General features: G+C 41.5%; 1 protein-coding gene across 1 annotated transcript in view; it reads right to left on the reverse strand.

Annotated features, from left to right (window-relative positions):
- The window catches only part of nrg1 (neuregulin 1), a 218,729-nt gene that overhangs the window by 189,528 nt on the left and 9,358 nt on the right, over window positions 1-19,843 (reverse strand). The gene's annotated exons all lie outside the window — the stretch shown is intronic.

Below are 19,843 nucleotides of genomic sequence, written 5' to 3' on the forward strand. Positions count from 1 at the left end.
GCCTTTGGAGTTGCAGCTGGTGCATGAAGTGGCTGTCATGAACCAGGTGCCTGTTTTAAATCATCATAGAATCCCTACAGTGTGCAAACAGGCCATTTGGCCCAACAAGTCCACACTGAATCCCTGAGGCATATCCCACCCAAACCCATTCCCCTACCCTATTATTCCAGATTTCCCCTGACTAATGCACCAAACCTATGCATCTCTGAACACGATGGGCAATTTAGCATAGCCAATTCACCTAACCTGCACACCTTTGGATTGTGGGAGGAAACCAGAGCACCTGGAGGAAACCCATGTAGACACGGGGAGAATGTGCAAATCCCACACAGACAGTTGCCCTAGGCTGGAATTGAACCTGGGTCCTTGGCACTATGAGGCAGCAGTGCTAACCACTGAGCCACCGTGCCATCCCTAAATCAGATCTGATCTTCTCTATTGACTTCATTGAACAGAGTTATGGAGCAGGAAGCCAGGTTCCCCTTATCCACTACTACCGAAATGAAGTCAAAATTGACAAAAGCTAGTATACATTGAAACAATATCAAGAGATAAGACTAGAAGCTGTTGTCTTAAGGTATTTAAACACCCAAGGGAGTTTCCAGGAACCACAGTGAACGTTGCAACTACGGCTTATCTTTAAGATTACATTGAACAAGCCAACATTGCCCATTGCATTAATCCCCATTAACAATTGGACTTTCAAAGAAGAAATCATTAATTTAATAAAACTGAGCAAAGGAAGAGCACTTTTGGAAATATCAAGATGAATGATAATAAAAAAATGTTATAGTGATTATGATAAGTGTAAAACCATGATAGATGTTTCCACTTGTAGCAGAGCTCAAAACTAGGGGCCATAAAATGTAAGATATTGACTAATCAATCCAATTATGAATTCAGGGCAAGCTTCTTTTTAAGAGAGTACTTAGAACGTGTAATTTGCAACCACAAGGTGTATTTGTGGTGAATAGTACAGATGTAATTAAGGAGAAGCTCAATAAACATACAAGGGAAAAAGGAATAGGAAGATATGTTCATAAGAAGACATGAAGACAGCTGGGAGGAGATCTGTCAGGAACATTATCCCCACACAACAGTTGGGCCGAATGGCCTGTTTCTGTGCTGTATGTTCTCCACAATTCTACTTCAGGCTGCAGCTCTTTTTGATTTACATGTACACTTATTAGTTGAATTCAGACAGACAGTGAGAACATATTTTGCATGCTGCATACAAAGTGATCCATAAGCACTTATTGTTGGGAGCAAACTGACTGAAACGTTTAAGTTCTTATGAAGTCAATATTTAGAGCCTTTCAATAGCCAAAGCACAACTTTCATTAATTGCTTTAATTACAAAGACACCTGGAAGCCAATTATATGCATCGTCCTCATTATAGTCGTCACTGGTCCATCTGCCTTGAGCTCCCGCAACATCTGCACAATAATAACCCCCACACTCCTAATTAACAAACAGTTCAAATACACAGCACTGAAGTGTTATGCTCATTTAAATTCAATTATCTTGAAAATGTTCAAATAAAAGCTTTTCTTTTTAGAATAAAAACAAATATCTTGGAAAGCATTCAAAATGGCTGAGGCCCAACAGCACCATTTCAGTAATGAGGGCGAATTAGCAATGAGGACCTGAAATTACGCAGTGGGATATCAATGCATAAACTCCCAACCTGGTTCAACTGCAGTTTCTGTCTCTCTCAAAGGCTTCTATACAATGTTTGATGTTCTCATTGTTGTTTTCAAGGTTCTACACAGCCTCACCCCACCCCATCTCCGAAATCTTTCCTCGCTCTGCAATGCTCCCAGATCTCCATGTTGCTCCCATTCTGCCCCCTTGCACAACACAAACCTGCCACTTTAGTGGCAATTCCTTTAGCTGCATAAAACCCAAGTTATGACATTCCCTAACCTCTCCTTCCCTTTCTCTCTATTTTTTGAAGGCCCTCCTTTTGGACCAAGCTTTTGGTCACCTTTCCAAATATTACCTTATTTGATTTGGTGTCAAATTTTATTCAATGATGTCCAAGTGAAGAACCTTAAAAGGTAGTTAGTCCCTCTTAGAAAACTATACAAAAGCAAGTTGCTGTTGTTAGATTCAAGTTTTCTGGGTTGAAATCAATAGGCAAGAATGCTAGGGAGGTGATGGCCTAATGGTATTGTCACTGGGCTCTTAATCCCGAGACCAAGGTATTGTCCTGAGGACCTGGGTTTGAATCCTGCCATGGTAGATGATGGAATTTAAATTCAATTTAAAAAAACTGGAATTGAAAGCCTAATGATGATCATGAATCAATGATCAATTGTCAGAAAAAACCATCTGGTTCAGGGAGGGAAACTGCCATCTTTACTGGTCTGTCCGACATTTGATTCCAGGCCCACAGCAATGTGGTTGACTCTTAACTTCCCTCTGGGCAATTAGGAATGGGCAATAAATTCTTGCCTAGCCAGTGATGCCCTCATCCCATGAATGAATTGTATCACTGATCTAAGGATTTTGCTTGAGTTATTTTCTCTACATGTTTTAAGTTGTTTTTCAGAGAGAAGATCTAGGGGTGGCACCTTTCACTCCTTCCCCAGGCATCATTGTAGAAATAGGGACTCCTTTCTCACGTAGGGAAGCACCCCACAGATGTGTGATCCTGAGCCTCCATTTTGCTTTTGTTCCTGTCTGGGAGTGTTTGACCTTCACACAACGCTGTACTACGTCAGGGACCTGAATCCAAACTTACTGTGAAGTGGAGCAGAGAGGCGGTGGTGTAATCTTAAAGATACTATCGTTCAGATATGGGATCAATTTTGGAATGATCCCATGTGATTTTTAAAGTGTTTCAATTAGTAAAACACCATTTTCTCACTCCCCTGCAAGAATGAGTAAAAACAGCAATGTACGTTGCATCGAAATGTCATTGTTTTAGTCATTTCGGAAGGTGATAGCTGGAGCTCATTGATGGATCTCTTGTCTACAATTCTGAAGCTTGCAGATTCCACTCACCCTGCTTTGAGATTTGATTCTCATCTGATGCAGTGGTGCAGCGCTGTCAGGCAAAATGCATTGCAGACGAAACCTTAAGTCAAAGCGTTTGTCAGCCAGACAATCCCACAATCCTGTTTAACTATGAATAATGTAGCCTTTCTGGGCAAATGTTTAACCGCTAGCTAACTTAGTTAACGCAGATTAGCCAGCCATTATCACATGGAGGAATACCTGTAAGGAAAAACATGAACACCTTGACAGAAAGGCAGAGTCTCTAATTAATTCGGTGAAAATAATTCGAGCAGAGACTTACTGCCTTGGCTCTTGCTGTGTAAAACTGAGATGGCACATCTGTCAAGAACAAAGATGAGGATTTGTTTGTTACCGTGTGGAGACCTTTATAGGGAAAAGATTGAAAATCCTCACGGCTAGGTCGGTAGTGGTTTAAGGTGACCCCCAAACCTCACCTCCTTCAGAGCAATTTGAGAAGGACAACCAATGCTGGCCCAGTGACCCTCACGGTCCTATGAGTGAATAAAAGGTTATCGACGCGATCACTGGTATGCAGTTCCATACAAGGATAGCAGAGCCAGAAATGTCCCGTTTCATTTCGGGAAAGCTACACATAGGAAGTGGAATTCACCTTTGACAGTTTGGTTGACAGGAGTGGTTGAAGACTTTGAGTCTCCACTTGATGGAGTTTAGAAGGATGAAGGGGGAATCTGTTTGAAATTTACAGCATAGTGAGAGGTACTGGATGAAGCAGACGTGGAGAAGGTGTTTTGACTAGGATCCGAGGGCACGGCCTTAGGGTGACAGTTTGACCCTTTAGAACTGAGAGGAGGGGGAATTTCTTCGACCGGAAGGTAGCGAATCTGTGGGACTCATTGCCACAGAAGACTGTGGAGGTCAACTCATTGATTGTATTTAAGACAGAAATAGATAGATTCTGGATTAGTAAGGGGATCAAATATTATTGGGAGAAGGCAGGAGAGCGGGATTGAGAAACCCTGCGATTGAATAGTGGAGCAGACTCGATGGGCTGAATGGCCTATAGCTTATGGTCTTGAGGGAGGGTGAAGTGGGAGGGGAATACACATCAGGGTAGTGATCAGCTGCCTGTGTATATTACCCATGAAGGGTCCATCCCACTAAAATCAAATCAATGTGATTTACATTCATGCATTACATAGAGTTTTGGTGCTTTATGAAAGGTAGAATATACTTAAAGGGATGCAGTTGAAAAATGTGTTGCTGGAAAAGCGCAGAGTCAGGCAGCATCCTAGGAGCAGGAGACATTTCGGGCATAAGCCCTTCTTCAGGAATGAGGAGGGTGTGCCAAGCAGGCTAAGATAAAAGGCAGGGAGGAGGGACTTGGGGGAGGGGCATTGGGAATGCAATACGTGGAAGGAGGTTAAGGTGAGGGTGATAGGCCGGAGAGGGGGTGGGGCGGAGAGGTCGGGAAGAAGATTGCAGGTCAAGAAGGCGGTGCTGAGTCAGAGGGTTGGGACTGAGAAAAGGTGGAGGGAGGGGAAATGAGGAAGGTGGAGAAATCTGCATTCATCCCTTGTGGTTGGAGGGTTCCTAAGCGGAAGATGTATTTAGATGTGCATTTGCAATGCCAATGCATCCAAAGCTTTGGGTGAAGTGCTACAAAATGGAATCAGAATTGTTAGGATGCTGTTTTTGTCTAGTGCAGAATTGAAGGGTCCTTTTCTATGCTGTGGACCTCCATGAACCAATTACTAATATACTTCTGGGTAATACAGGCATCAATTAATTAGGTAATAGAGCAGGAAACTGCATTTGAAAGAAAGGTCACCTATGCTCTTTTTGAATGGTGAAAGAGCCACAGCGCTGTACGAAATAGTCCTGTACCTATTTCTTATGCCCTTAAACAGAGTCCTCAACAAGCTGCCTTCATAGAACTGAGGGAGAATTAAGACGATCAGTAAACTAGTGCGTTTATGAAGGCAGACTGTGTGGCCTTGAATCTCCACATGAATTAGATGTGCAAAATTAAGTGAGCGTGGAAACCATGTTGAAGTCAGAGTTGTATTTGCATGCAAACCTTAATACACATAATAGCCCAGGGAAATTAGAAAAAAAAAATTGCCTGAGCAAAGGGTCACTTCTGAAATTGCAATAGCTTGGGCTGAGTGGCAAATCATTAGCATTCACTTCTTTTTTGTCAGAATTTCAAATGAGAATTAAATTATAATTAAAGTGATTGTACCAGAGATAATTGAGCAAATTTCCACTCTAGCCTTTGTGTAAACAAGCAGTTTGCTCTCAGTGTAAACAAGAGGGAGGGCCCCATAGATCGACAAATAAATGGAAGGAAAGACATTGGGAGGACGTGATTCCTGGCATCTCAAGGCTGGTCCACTGCACAAGAGTTCAACTGTACTCCAGAAAGAGAACTAATCACCGCAATAAATTTGCTGTGGTCAATCTCAATTGAAGAAGTGCTCAAGAAAGCTGTGTCACAGTTCTTCAAGTGTTATTCTTGTGTTATTATTCCCACAGTTATGGGCTTGAGTCCCAGAAAACTAACCAAGGATAAAACAAGGTCAAGAAATGTCTTAAGGCTTGCTTCTTAAGAACACTGTTTATTGTATTGCAATTCTTAATACTGTAATATGTGGCAATGGCAGTTATACCATACTCTGACCTTACTGTTACTGTACTGATACTATTAGCTATTCTGTCTAATGTTAATCATTTTACTCCACACTCCACTTGAAGTCTCAGGACTTGACTCACTAACAAAGCTGAGAATGAACTAACTCCTCTCACATGCTGCTCTTTAATATCAGGTGAGGAGCAGCTCCCTGCCATCATCACAATGTTGCTCTGGGCTCCTTAAGTTCTGACACAACAGTCATGGTCCAATTGATAACACTCTTGCCCTCTTAGTTCGAAGGTCACAACATCAGGACTTGATGAGCAAATAATCCAGTTTCACTATGTTGGGACAGAGAGAGAGAGAGAGACTAATGGAGAGTGCTGCATGGTCAGAGGTGTCATCTTGATGATGCAGCATTAAAGCCCACATAACTTGTTTAAAAATCCTACTGAACTATGTAAACAGGACTATGAATATTTTCCTCTTGCCCTAGCCAACTGTTATCCTTCAACCCACCCCAGCAAAAACAGATCCATTGATCATTGAGTTCACTGTTTTCATGTGAGACTATGCTGTGTGCAAAGTGACTGCCTCATTTACACAGAAACACTAAAAAGTAATTAATTGTCTGGTAAATACCCTGCAAATTTGATAAGTGCTACATGAGTACAAGTCATTTATTTATAAAGATAATGGAAATACATATAGAACACCCTACAGAACTGTAGGTGAAAATTTGGGAAATTGGCAAATATCCTAGATCAGATGTTATACTCATCACTGTTGGTTTACCCCATTTTGTAACTCACTGCATGCAGTATAACACTTAATTTACTGTACCAACAGGAGTGTTACATACAAGATAACATACTGTGGTTTTCACTGTGCTCAAATGATGTGTCCCTAGGCAGAGTCTTAGGCTCTAATAGTTTTGAAGCATTTTCCTTCCTCATACAGACATCTCCCCTTTTGATAGTTGTAAAAAAACTTGCCAAGTTATCAATAAAATTCCTTTGCAAAAAACATATAACAGATACAGTCAGTCATTCACAAACTGATCACTTAGAAGAAACTTCAAGGTTAATTGGTCTTGTAAGACACTTAGTCATAGACAGAATTGTATTTCATGGAAACAGGGCCTTCTATGCCGATCAGATATTCTAAATAAATCGAATCCCTTTGCTAGCATTTGACCTATATCCCTTCTAAATCCTTCCTATTCATATACCCATCCAGATGCCTTTTAAATGTTGTAATTGTACCATTCTCCACCTCTTCCTCTGGCAGCTTGTTCCATACATGCACCACACTCTGCGTGAAAACGTTGCTCCTTAGGTCTCTTTTAAATGTTTCTTGAAGAGGAATGCATAAAACAGTATTAATCTCAACACCAATGGCAGTGTTTTGTCAATTGTTTATTGCCAAATACCTGTCCACACAGCTGGAGTATCAGCACAGGGGCTGAGAGGGCCAAAAAGACTTGAAATGTTTTTCTCTGTTTATTTTTCCAGGAGACGATCAGAGCATCATAAATGTCTACAATTTTCTCTCAGGACCAGCAGTAACCACAGCCAGTTAGACATGTGGCCGGATACTGTTCTGAAACCCAGATAAGCGTTTTCAGCTGACCATGGATGGGCGATCGGTCCTGCCAAGCTAAACACTTTGCAGAGTTTTTGCAATTGTGTATAACCAGCCACACTTTCCGCCCATTCTTTTAACTTGAGGATATCTCGTGACTTAGTCTGTGGACACATACAGCATTGCCCTGCTCCTCACCAAACTGGATCATTGTCTACATGAGCAACGTCTTTCGAAGTCAGGGGGCACTACAGGGTCGGGCATCAACAAAGCTGAACGCGGAGAATATAATTTCTTATTAAATGACAGCTCGAGATTAACACACAGTGAGTCACTGCAGCATACAACTCGACTGTACCTTGGTTCCTTGAGTAAGTCACTGATAAGGCAGAAAACAGAAACTGAAGTGCATAGTAGCATGTGGATACAGGTGTCAGAAGCTGGCAAATGGATGCAAGGAGACTTGCACAAGTCCAGGCACTCTGTCCAGTCAGTTCCTTAAGAGATTTTATCCTGCCTTTGGTTTACCTACTGTCAATATATCAAACTACTCTGGAAAATAACTGCTCTGCAATGCTGTACTTTGAATTATTGCTCTGCTTAAAGCTGACAAGGCCAAATGCTACAGAATTCCTTCCCTTAGTTTCTCTGTTTCTATGTATCTGTCTATTTACCTATCACTACAGCTTCCTATAAGATGCTCCTTAAAGCCTCAATGTCAATGGCAGTGTTTTGTCAATTGTTTATTGCCAAATACCTGTCCACACAGCTTGAGTATCAGCACAGGGGCTGTGAGGGCCAAAAAGGCTTGAAGACATTTTTCCCTATTTATTTTTCCAGGAGAAGACCAAGCTTATAGTCATCCCAACAATAGCTTTGATGGCTTGGTGTCAATTCTAGCTAATTATGCTCCCATCAAAACACTTTGCAGACATTTTTCCATGTTAAAAAAAAAAGTGCTATATAGATTAATTTTGCTGTACAGTGATATGTTGTCCAGACTCATGGGGAATAGAAGGTTACAGGGCAAAAATAAAATGTTGGAAGAGTTTGAAATGGATCATACCAATCAAGTCTTTGTTCTGGAAACCTTGCTGAACTGTTCACCAAGCAATTCTTCCTACACTTCACACAGCCATAAAACGGCGTGGTTCTGGATCACGTTGCTTCTGGTTTCCAGGTGCCTTAGCTCTGCCCAAATATTTTATTTACCGTTTTCCTCAATCATAGCAATCGCTTTCCTGCATTTGGGCACTTCTAGCTCACCATGGCAATAATATTTTGTGGCAATTGGCTGTCGACCTTTGACTTGTTTTAGACACCAACTCGGCTGTCATGGGGCTGCACATGCTTGGTTTTGTTCCTGCCAGAGAAGCACTGATCGGTCCAGTTTGATTCTGTTTCTGCAGGTACACTTGTCCTGCTGAAACCTTGGAGGTTGAGTGAGCCAACAATCCCTCACGTTACCAGTCTATTCTACAGTGTTAAAGAAATCTTTGTTTCATTAAAAACAAAATGATTTCCTAAAAACAAAACCCCATGGTTATTTTGATAACAGATTTCTGCAGACACTGTTCAAAATGCCATCTTTACAGAGGAACTTGTTGAAGGAAGATAGTCAGCTTGAAAGCTCCTCCTCAATGTGGCACCAGATGACATTTGTTTTTCCACTCACTACCGATACATGGAGAACCGTAGGGCACTGAAGGTCACTGTGAATCTGCTTCTTCCCCTCAGCACACTCCATCCCTTCTCCCAGCTGCTGCAGAATAGGGCTGGGCTGTATATCCACAAACAAACTGATGCCATCCAATATCTCCATCTCATGACTATCATGTTACAGTGCGTGCCAGCTGCTAAACTAGGGCTTTTCAGTACTGATAAAAATGCCAGGCACAAATTGGTACTGGGTCATTGCCCTTAACCTTTGTCAAGTGTATGTCTTTAAGGACACTCAAGTTGTTTAGGGGGTTTTCTTTGGCAACTTCCTCAAACGGCATCTGCACATTTGCACTATCCAGGAAGGATATTGGTTAGGCCACTGTTGGAATATTGCATTCAGTTCTGGTCTCCTTCATATCGGAAGGATGTTATGAAACTTGAAAGGGTTCAGAAAAGATTTACAAGGATGTTGCCAGGGTTGGAGTATTTGAGCTACAGGGAGAGGCTGAATAGGCTATTTTCCCTGGAACTTTGGAGGCTGAGGGGTGACCTCATAGAGGGTTATAAACTCATGAGGGGCATGGATAGGATAAATAAACAAGGTCATTTCCTGGGGTGAGGGAGTCCAGAACTAGAGGGCTTACATTTAAGGTGAGAAGGGAAAGATATAAAAGGGACCTAAGCAGCAACTTTTTCACGCAGAGGGTGATGAGTGTATGGAATGAGCTGCCAGAGGAGGTGGTGGAGGCTGGTACAATTGCAACATTTAAAAGGCAGCTGGATGGGTATATGAATAGGAAGGGTTTAGAGAGATATGGGTCAAGAGATGGCAAATGGGACGAGATTAAGTTGATATATATAGGTCAGCTTGGATGAGTTGGACCGAAGGGTCTGTTTCCATGCTGGACATCTCTATGATATATTAGTTGAGAGTTGAAACCTGGGGAACCGAGGACCAGTGAATGTAACAATGGCTTTTTCAATGGAATCAGATAAACAGTCTGAAGCATCGATGCATTGTTAAGACTTGTACTTTTATATTAGAAGGGTGTTAACATTGTTAAGCGTCATTCAATTGATTGCCAAGTAGAAATAAATATCTGCGAATGACAACTGATGACATGCTACAATCTTGGCTGGCGATGCTTTCAGCAGTTGAATAGCTTGGTGTCACTTACTTTTAAGACTCACAGTAAGGAATCACTGTCTGGCTAGAGCTCCTTCCAGCTAGATCTTAGAAACAGGGAGAGAGAAGAAAGAAAGAATTCAGACATGCAAGGGCAGCAGAAGGGATGTGTGCCAATGAGTTGATGCACCTCATCAACAATCAATAATTATCACTCGTGGCATTGATAGAATGTCTGTAAAGCTTAAATAAGTGATGAGCTGGTTTCTATTGATGATGACAAATATTGACTGAAACCAGATGGCACTGCGACAGGGAACAAAACACAGCAAATTAGGAACTAGCTCAGGCAGAGGGTTAGCACACTACCTTCTGACCTTTGGGAAATGGGTTTGAGTTCAGGCCAGGCTTAGCAAGCAGATTATCCGACGGCTGAGATTAGTTTGCTTTAAAACTGCATTCCATCCCCATGCTGACCCGCATCACTTGTAGGACAGTCTCACTCAGAGGAGCCATGAATTGGAATGTAAAGTCTTCCTCCAAGTCAGGAGGGATCTCTTGCAGTTTTTGGAATGGGTCACGGAGCTGTGATGGAGCGAAAGGGAGCACTTCTCTATGTAGCCTGAGAGCTCAGAGTTCTGAATGCAATGGACAAACACATTTCATCTTCTCACCTCAACAAAGGCAAAAAGAAAAAAAGTGTCAAATAATGCTTGTGCCTTGAGCACAAGTTGCTGAAACATAGGTGTCCCAGCACTGGCAAGCTTCAAAGTCAACTGACATTTAGCAAAGTCATGTACAAAGCCTAACTGTGTCACAGATTTAACATATGAACATATTAATGGAGATCAAGTACTAAGTATTCTGGTCAGGAATCACATCCTTCATTATGACTATTTTAATAGGCAGGTTACAAACCAGAACATTGACTTGCAGCTCCGAGGGATGCCTCACATTTAGAGCTGTCTGCCTCAGTTGGTTGAGCTTGTCAAGTTGTCAGAAAGATAATACTGCGACACAGTACGGAACCATTTACAGTCTGGTGAACTAGAGGCAGCAGTAGAGTTAGGCCTGCACTGTTAAGAAGGGTTCACGAAACCCTTGACGTTGGATGAGTGTGAGGTAGACACAATGGCAGCTGATTAGAATGCAAGTTTGTGATTTGGCCCATCACATGGTCCTCAGTGGGAACCCATTGGGGTATTGGAGTACACGTGGAAGCAGTAACTGTGCAGTAAATCTAAATAGGCCTCCCGCCTTCAGTCCTTGGGATCAAAGTTCTCTGCCTTCACCAATTGGTACGGACCTCAAAATGTCATCTGTCGTCTTCCTGCCCCATTAACCAGGGCAATGGAGTTAGCTCCATTTTGAAAGGGGCCTACCACCACATCATCTGATTGGGCAGTAAGTCACTTTAAATATGGCAAGGGTGGGGGTGTTCACAGCTTTAATTGGACCCAATTTCAATTTGAGGCAGAATGTGACTAGATTCTGCACGGCAAATATTCTCAGTGGTTCCGCTGGTAACACAACTGTAAAGATCTAAAAGATGGGTCCCAAATTAGTTTTTTTGTGGGTGCTAGAGAGGTTCCACCACTCTCCATAACCTGTCATGTTGATGGCAGACAGATCTGACCTGATTTTGAGACTCTAATCTTCCTTTGCCCCTTTGACAAATTTAATCGAAAGAGCTTCAAAAGGTGGAGCATGGGGAAAATGGGGTAAGGTTAGGGGGATCCGCTTGCAAATTGGCAAACTTCGACCGTGCAGCAGATTTAAACCTTAAATAAGTGATGAGATCATTTTATGGATAATGACGAGTATTGACTGAAACCAGATAGCACTGAGCAGAAACCGAAAGCCACCAAGTTATTTGAGCAGTGGATTGGTCACTTCCTCTGACCTCTGCGGAAACGGGCCTGAATTCAGCCTGGACCAATGGGATGGTAGTCTGTTATCTGATGGTAAATTTGCTTTAACGCTGCATTCCTGCCACGTGCTAATCTGCATTACCCATACAGCAGCCTTCTTTAGGGAAGCTACATGCTGTAAAATGTCATTCTAAGTCATGAGAAATTTCTTGAGGTTTTTGGAGTGAGTTATGGTGCTGGGATAGAGCTCTCCTCTCCATGCTTGAAAGAGTTCAGTACAGATGAGATTATCTGCTCCCTTCTCAACCATTCACCAATTTATTATCATTTACAGGCTTCAAGACTGGAAAAAATATTCAAAGGAATTATGACCCACTTGAAAGCTGAAAATGGTGTGTGGTTTCTGGAAAAGCAACACTAGTACAATATAATCTGTACGTTCGTGATGTGTTAACCTTTGTAACATTTACCATGAAGTCTGTATTCTTATTGAGACAGACGTCTTCAAGTTTATTAATAGCACTATTTGTACTGCTTTAAGATCTCAGACTTACATATAGTCTGGGCTCTATGCTTAAATGACTACATAAAGCAGTTAACACAGTAACTGCAAGCAAGCCATTACTATAACTCCTGGAAAGTGAGGTGGCTAAGTTTATATTGAATCATCACATGTTCTGCTGTTATTTAACCATCTTAAAGTTGCACTGTCTAGTTACTCTGTGAGCTATCCAAAAATACAATAAGGATTTAGGGAGAGGGGTGGCTTGGGTTATGCTTCGTGTCTCAGGCAGCAATAATCAAAAATTCCACCATTAAGCTCCCAAAGGATATTAAGAGATTGCTCCCGCAAGGACATTGCCAACATCTGAACCGCAGCATGACCTAAATAAAGCATATATCTCTTTTGTTGTCAGTAACAGGTAGAAGAACTTCAACATCTAATGTTCCTGCAAACTATAAATTCTAGCCCCTCAGATTCATATCTGAAGAAGGGCGAATTTGGATTATTGCATTATATGACAGACAATAGTCAAGTTGCTGCCAATTCTACCCTGCTCACATTTTACTTTCATGGACATCTAAAAATCTTTTCTTTCAGAATATAGGAGATCTTTATGAAGAGAAAGGTATTGAATGATTCCAGATAAATATTGGGAGGTTCGCTGGTTACTTGTCCTGTATCCTAAATAATGATATCTTCACAATAAGGAAGGAAATATGCTGTATTCAGGCTCATTATTCACACTTAGGTGATGGCTTGCATCAAGGTGCTGTGTAATATTCACTGCCATTCTGTCTGGTTCTTTGTGAAAACACGCCAGTATTAGTAAGTCATGGTAATTTGTTTCCTCCTCAGATCTTTGCCCATGTCAATGACCATTGGGAAACAAACAGAATTGACCCAATTCCTCCATTAATTAAAAAAAATCGGAGCAACATACAGCAGAGATGGAGGCCATTCAGCCCATTCTGCCTCTGCTGGTTCTTTGAAATTGCAACTGTGTCTCAGCCCACAACCTGCCTTTTGTCTATAAGTGCCTCACTGTCAAGAGCCTGTTTATTGACTCACTGTCAAGAGCCTGTTTATTGACGTTGCAGTCAGCTCCCAGCACCTTTTCAGATAAAGCATTCCAAATACTGATACCTCGGAGTACAAAAAAAAGTCTCATCATTTGCCAATTAATTTAAGTCCTCTGATTATTGACCTACAAGCTAGAGAGAATAATTTATCTTAATCTACACGATCAAAACTGCTGATCATCCTCTAAATCACTAGAACACTACCTTTCAGGGTTTCTCTGTTCCAAGGAGAACAGTCCTAACTCTTCTAATCTCGTATCATTAAAGCTGAACTACAAATAGACACAAGATCAGTGCAATATCACAGGTGAGGTTATACCTGCACTGTTTTATTCAGATGCGCTAATTCTAACTGAAAAAAAACACCTCTCAATTTCCACTCACACAATACACATATAAAGTACATCATACATCTACATTTACTTACTAAACATCTATAACTATCCCACGCCTAACGTACTTAAGCAACAATAAGAACTCCACTTCTTTCACCCCACTCTATGCTTTGCTTTGGATCTTACCAACAAGAGAAATTTGCAAGCCTATGCCACATGATTATATGTGTTCACATATCCAGTGATGTTAGTTACTTTTTTTTAAAAATTGAATTATAGAATCTCTACAGTGCAGAAGCAGGTCATTTGGCCCATTGAGTCCAAACCAACCCTCCAAAGAGCATCCCACCCAGACAAACCTTCCTCCTGCATTTCCCATGTCCAATCTACCTAACCCACACATTCCTGGATACTATGGGCAATTTAGCATGGCCAATCCACCTAACCTGCACATCATTGGACTGTGGGAGGAAATTGGAGCACTTGGAGGAAACCCCCACAGACACAGGAAGAGTGTGCAAAGTCCACACAGACAGACAGTTGCCCAAGGATGGGATTGAACCCAGGTCCCTAGTGCTGTGAGGCAGCAATGCTAACCATTGAGCCACCATGCCATCCCTAGACTAGACTAGAATTGCAATTAGACATTACTACATTGTTATCTAGCATCAGACAACAGTGTATTTAATCACACAATCTCCATATTCCAAGAGAGATCAAAATGGTGGAACTCGAAGACAGAGACAAGATTGTTTCATTTTCTGTATGGATGGGTCAAACTACAGTGACTTGGAGAACTGAGGATTATCTGCTCAAGCAACCCTACAACTGATGAAGGGAATGGCTAAAGTCAGTAGTTTCGTTGCATCAAAGCAATAAGTTACAGTAATAACCAAATGACTAATCCCAATGAAACAATTGTATGACTGTAAGCACCAGGTCTTAAGCATGGTTGCAAGGCTATGGCAAAGTTCAAATACTACACTGTTTAAAACGATAGGTTTTCAATTGCAATTAAACATTTCTCTTGAGTGAGACAGAACAAAAAAATGAGAAGGCAGAATTGAAGTGTACCCTTCACATTCCTTACAGGAGGATGGCAGTAGAAAATGAGCAACTACAAACATATTCTCACCCTAAAAGGTTCATGTGTATTGAAGTTTCATACCATGTCATGTTGGTCATTCATTCTCTCGATATAGCTATCAGCGGTAAGACCAGCATATTACTGACATTACTCGTTCTGTAGAAGGTTCACCAGACCCAAAGTGTTAACTTTGATTTCTCTTCACTGATGCTGCAAGACCTGCTGAGCTTTTCCAGCAACTTCTGTCTTTGTCTCTGATTTACAGCACCCGCAGTGCTTTCAGTTTTTATATTACTGGCATTCTCAGTTACCTTGCAAAAGTGAAGGTGGGTCTGCACCTTGACTATTGCTGGCCTTTCTCACGCTTTATTCCAACTAAGTGGATTGCTGGACCACTTCAGTGAGTAATTAAGATTCAGTCACCATGATATAGACTGGAGTCCCACAGACCATGGCAGCTGGACATGAGTGTGGTATTTTACATGAGTCCGCCAGTTTTATGGTTATTTTGGCTGAAACCAGGTTTTTGTTTTAGGTCTTTTTTGGAGTTTGAATTCTAATTCTCAAGCTGTTACAGTGGGACTCTAACTCACCTTCTCCAATTAGTGCACTATACACTTTTCCATTGCAAATGTGAAATAATGAATAACCTACTCAAGGCCACAAATGGGACCTGATGCATTCCAGTCACTTTGAAGTTTGCATCAATTTGAGCCAGGAGTTATTGCAGGCACTATACAACATCAGGGAAAACAGTGTTGCTGTGGTAACATCACTGGACAGTAATCTAGAACCTCACATCAATATTCTGGGGCATCATGGCAGATGGTGTAATTTGAATTCAATGAAAATCCAGACTAAAAATTCAGCCTCAATGATGATTCTGCAACCACTGTCGATTGTTGCACAAAACCAAGTTAGCTCACTAATGTTCTTGAGGGAAGGAAATCTGCCATCCTTGCCTGGTCTGGCCTACATATGACTCCAGACCCACAGCAATATGGTTGACCTTTAACTCTCTTCGAGGTAATTAATGTTGGGCAATAAATGCAGGCCCAGCCAGCAATGCCCACAAGCCCAGGGCCAAATGCAAATAAAACGGACATGGATCAGTAGAAAATTCACTCTACTGGGGGTAAGAAACTAGTGAAGAAATGTAGTGGATGAGGAATGGGGGCAAGAGGTCAGAAAAATACAAACTTAATTCATTTGAAAAGACTCTTGATAATTTATTTTACACCAATTCCAAATTTTAAATCCACTTTCAAAGAAAAATCATAGAATGAACATTTAAAATATATATATCAAATTCCACATTTTAAAAATCACAAATATTTGGAATTCTAAAAGGCCATAATTTAAAAACCATGAGTTAGCATTTTTAAAAATATTGGCTTAATTTTTGAAAAAGGAAATGATGAGGTTGACCTGTCTGTGTAAGATTTGAGTGCAGACTTAGTTATAACTCAGATAGTAAGATAGATGATTTAGGGTAAATGCTCCCAATGTTACAATACTGTACATTGAAAACCCCCATTACAGCACCACCTACAGGTCTACAGGTATTACACTGAATGTGGTGACCTACATATTATTTGTTAATACATTCCAGGATTACTTTCAAATTGTGAAAAGTAAATTAGAAAGCAAAGAGACAGATTAGGTTTGAACTCGAGTTTCTTTGCATTCAGGCAAACAGCTGGGAAATGGAAAAAACTGAGGAACTACAGCGCCACCGTGGGTGGGAGTGTATAATGCAGCGTGACAAATTTGCATGGACTGTTTCCAAAACAAATTGGGACTAAGGAGTTTCTAGTGAGAAAGACTGCTGGATGAAAGCGCTTTATGTTACAGATGATAAGAACAGAGAAATCAATTTGCTCTTCAAAGAAATATCATACCTTTAACTTCAATTCCTGTCCAGCAAAAGACCAGAGGTTTTCTAATGAGAAAATCCATTTCCTATATCATGCACAATTTAGTTTTTATACTTCGGATAACAATGGGAACAAAAGTGGACTTTCTCAAAAACAAAGCATCCTTTGACCATGCATGTTCAGATAATGTGTTTCACCCATAGACTTGCCTCAGCGCTCTTGATAATCATTGTTGGATGGCTTAGATTTTGTCTCTAATCAATGCCTTACCTCACTTTTCCAAAAGGAGCTCTGCACTGACTGCTACTGCCTCTAGGGAGGAGCTCTGTGAAATAAAGATGCAGCCAAGCAGAGTGCAATTTTCTTATTTTCCATCACCTGCAGTTGTTGCTTATGGACTGTCAGTGCAAGTCTTCAGAGCTTTGAAGAACATCTGATCTTCAATCAGAGCACAGTGCCCTGTGTAAAGCCCACTGATACTCTCCTGGGTAAAATGATGGATGAAGTAATGACACAATATGAACGATAGAAAAGCAGGTTAGCCTGTTGAAGACTATGCTACAACGTTTCCTTCACTGTTGTGTGAGATGGACTGTCCAGCTGCAGAAGTGCTTATGCGCAGAACATCACCATCTGGAAACATGCTCGAAGACGATTCTGCAATCAGTACTTTTCTGTCCATTTGTTTTAAAGATTGGGAACTCTGAGTCCATGAGTAGGATTTGCCTCTTCAGAGCAACCTTTCTCCAATTGGATTGTCCCAGACTTGGAAATCAATGGGTTCCTTAGATTATCAATATATGTCACCTAATGTGTCCTTCCCCACCTCTGGGAGCAGTGACACACTGTTATACTTCACACAGAAATAGGCAGCATGTCCAGCACCATGATTTCCATTTATTTATGAAGGGTGTGGGGAGTAACCAGAAAAAAAATCAATTGTTAATCCAAAAAATTAATTTCTCTCCCTCCCTCCTCCAACCCTAACATCCTTATCCACATTGTTCTGATAGTTCTGAAAGATTGTTAAGGGACTATTCCTACTGCTGAATGGCATGTCAGCCTATACAGTCTGGGTCATTAGAGTATGCAAGTGTCAGAAAAGAAAAAGGCTTGTATTTGTGAAGTGCCTTCCACAACCAAGAGACATCTCCAGGTTATAGTCCAACAGGTTTAATTGGAAGCACACTAGCTTTTGGAGCGCCGCTCCTTCATCAGGCGGTTGTGTCTGATGAACCACCTGATGAAGGAGCGTCGCTCCGAAAGCTAGTGTGCTTCCAATTAAACCTGTTGGACTCTAACCTGGTGTTGTGTGATTTTTAACTTTGTACACCCCAGTCCAACACCGGCATCTCCAAATCAAGAGACATCTCAAATGCTTCACAATACTTTGTGATGTGCAGTCCCTGTTGGAATGGATGAAATTTCACAGCCTAGCTCCCACAAACAACATTGTGAAATTAACCTGCCCGTGTGATGTTGGTTAAGGGTTAAGTATTGTCATGGGGCCTTAAGGATCCTGCGACACTATGTGAATGGGTGAATGTAGTCTCAGTTTAACACCTTGTCCACTCCCCGAGTACTGCACTCAGGTGTTAAACTTGCAATTTGTGCTCAACGCCTGCACTGGGAGTTGAACCCACAACCTTCTGGCTCCACACAAGAGTGCTCCCAGTGGAGGAGCAGACAGCTCACTACAAAGCTGCACTCAGACACCTTTCAGCAGAAAACAGTACTACCAAGGAGTAGAAATCCTGACAGCCGCAGGTGGAGAAGCCAGTTACAGTGGCCCCGTTGCTGAAGTCAGAACTCATGAGGCTCAAGAAAATTAATTGGAAAGCAAACAGAACTTACAAAACGGTGTAATCTGTCTGAATAGCTATTACGTAAACTCTTAATTTTATTTACAGGATTTATTCTGTTTCTGTCATGCAGAGAAATTGGTAATTAGTATTTGTTTCTTTTCCATCAGAATTAGAACGGCTCAGCCAGATTAGGTTTTAGAAAACACTGAACGCAACTACTGTCAAGGTTTAACATCTCGGGATGCTAATCTGTTCTGGACGTGGCTGTTCTTTTATTAAGAGATAAAATCCGTTCTCAAGCCACTAGAGCTGCCCACTATTCAAGGCACTCCAATATCTCATCGACCTACTTGATCCTAAGCAGAGCTCTGACTCCATATCATCACAAAGCCTGTCAACCATAATGCAGGAGTGTGATGGAAAATTCCCTGTTTTTCTGGATGAGTGTAGCTCCAACAACATTCAAGAAGCTTGACACAATAGTAGCCCATTGGATTGGCACTCCATCCAGAGTCAGAGACATTTACTCTCTCCACCAACAATACTTAGTAGGAGCAGGTGTAGAATCTACAAGATGCACTACAGAAATTCATCAATGTTCCTTTGAGACCTATGACCTCTATTGCCTAGAAGGATGCAGGCTGCAACTGCATGGGAACACCACTGGGTTCCCATCCAAGGGACACACCATCCTGACACGGAACGACATCACTGCTCCTTCACTGTGGCTGCTCCAAATCCCAAAATTCCTTTCCTAAAAGCACTACGGGTGTCCCAATCATGACAAGGACAGCAGCGTTTCATGCAGCTGGCTAACCATCACTTTCTCAATGGCGAATAAATGCTGGCCAAACTAATGTTGCCCAGGAATGAATGAATTAAAAAAAAATACAGTTGCCAAAACAATCTTGCCTTCTTTGAAAAGAAAATTCCCTGTTGAAGCACAGTGATTTCTCCATGGCAGGGCAAATCTCCCACTTCAGTGTTCACTGCAGCTGCTGAAGTTTAAACACTTGAAATGTGTTTTTAGACTTGTAACATTACAAAGACATGCCTGCTGGCAGATGTAGCAGTAATGAGTTGAATACGTGTCCTTGTCTGTGCCTTTCCTTTGACAAGTCACAGGAAATTATACACTTGAAACAAGAGAGGAACTGCAAGATCAGGTCTATGAAACATCATTTCTTTCTAACTCATCTGGTCAATCAGGTATCAGAGGGGTTGTTTATATTCAGAAGGAGTGCCAATCAGAGGCCTGCAGCTTGAAGAAAGCAGCAGGCGTTATTGGAAAGCC

The sequence above is a fragment of the Chiloscyllium plagiosum genome, chromosome 32 (assembly GCF_004010195.1).
Source record: "Chiloscyllium plagiosum isolate BGI_BamShark_2017 chromosome 32, ASM401019v2, whole genome shotgun sequence".
NCBI lineage: Eukaryota > Metazoa > Chordata > Chondrichthyes > Orectolobiformes > Hemiscylliidae > Chiloscyllium > Chiloscyllium plagiosum.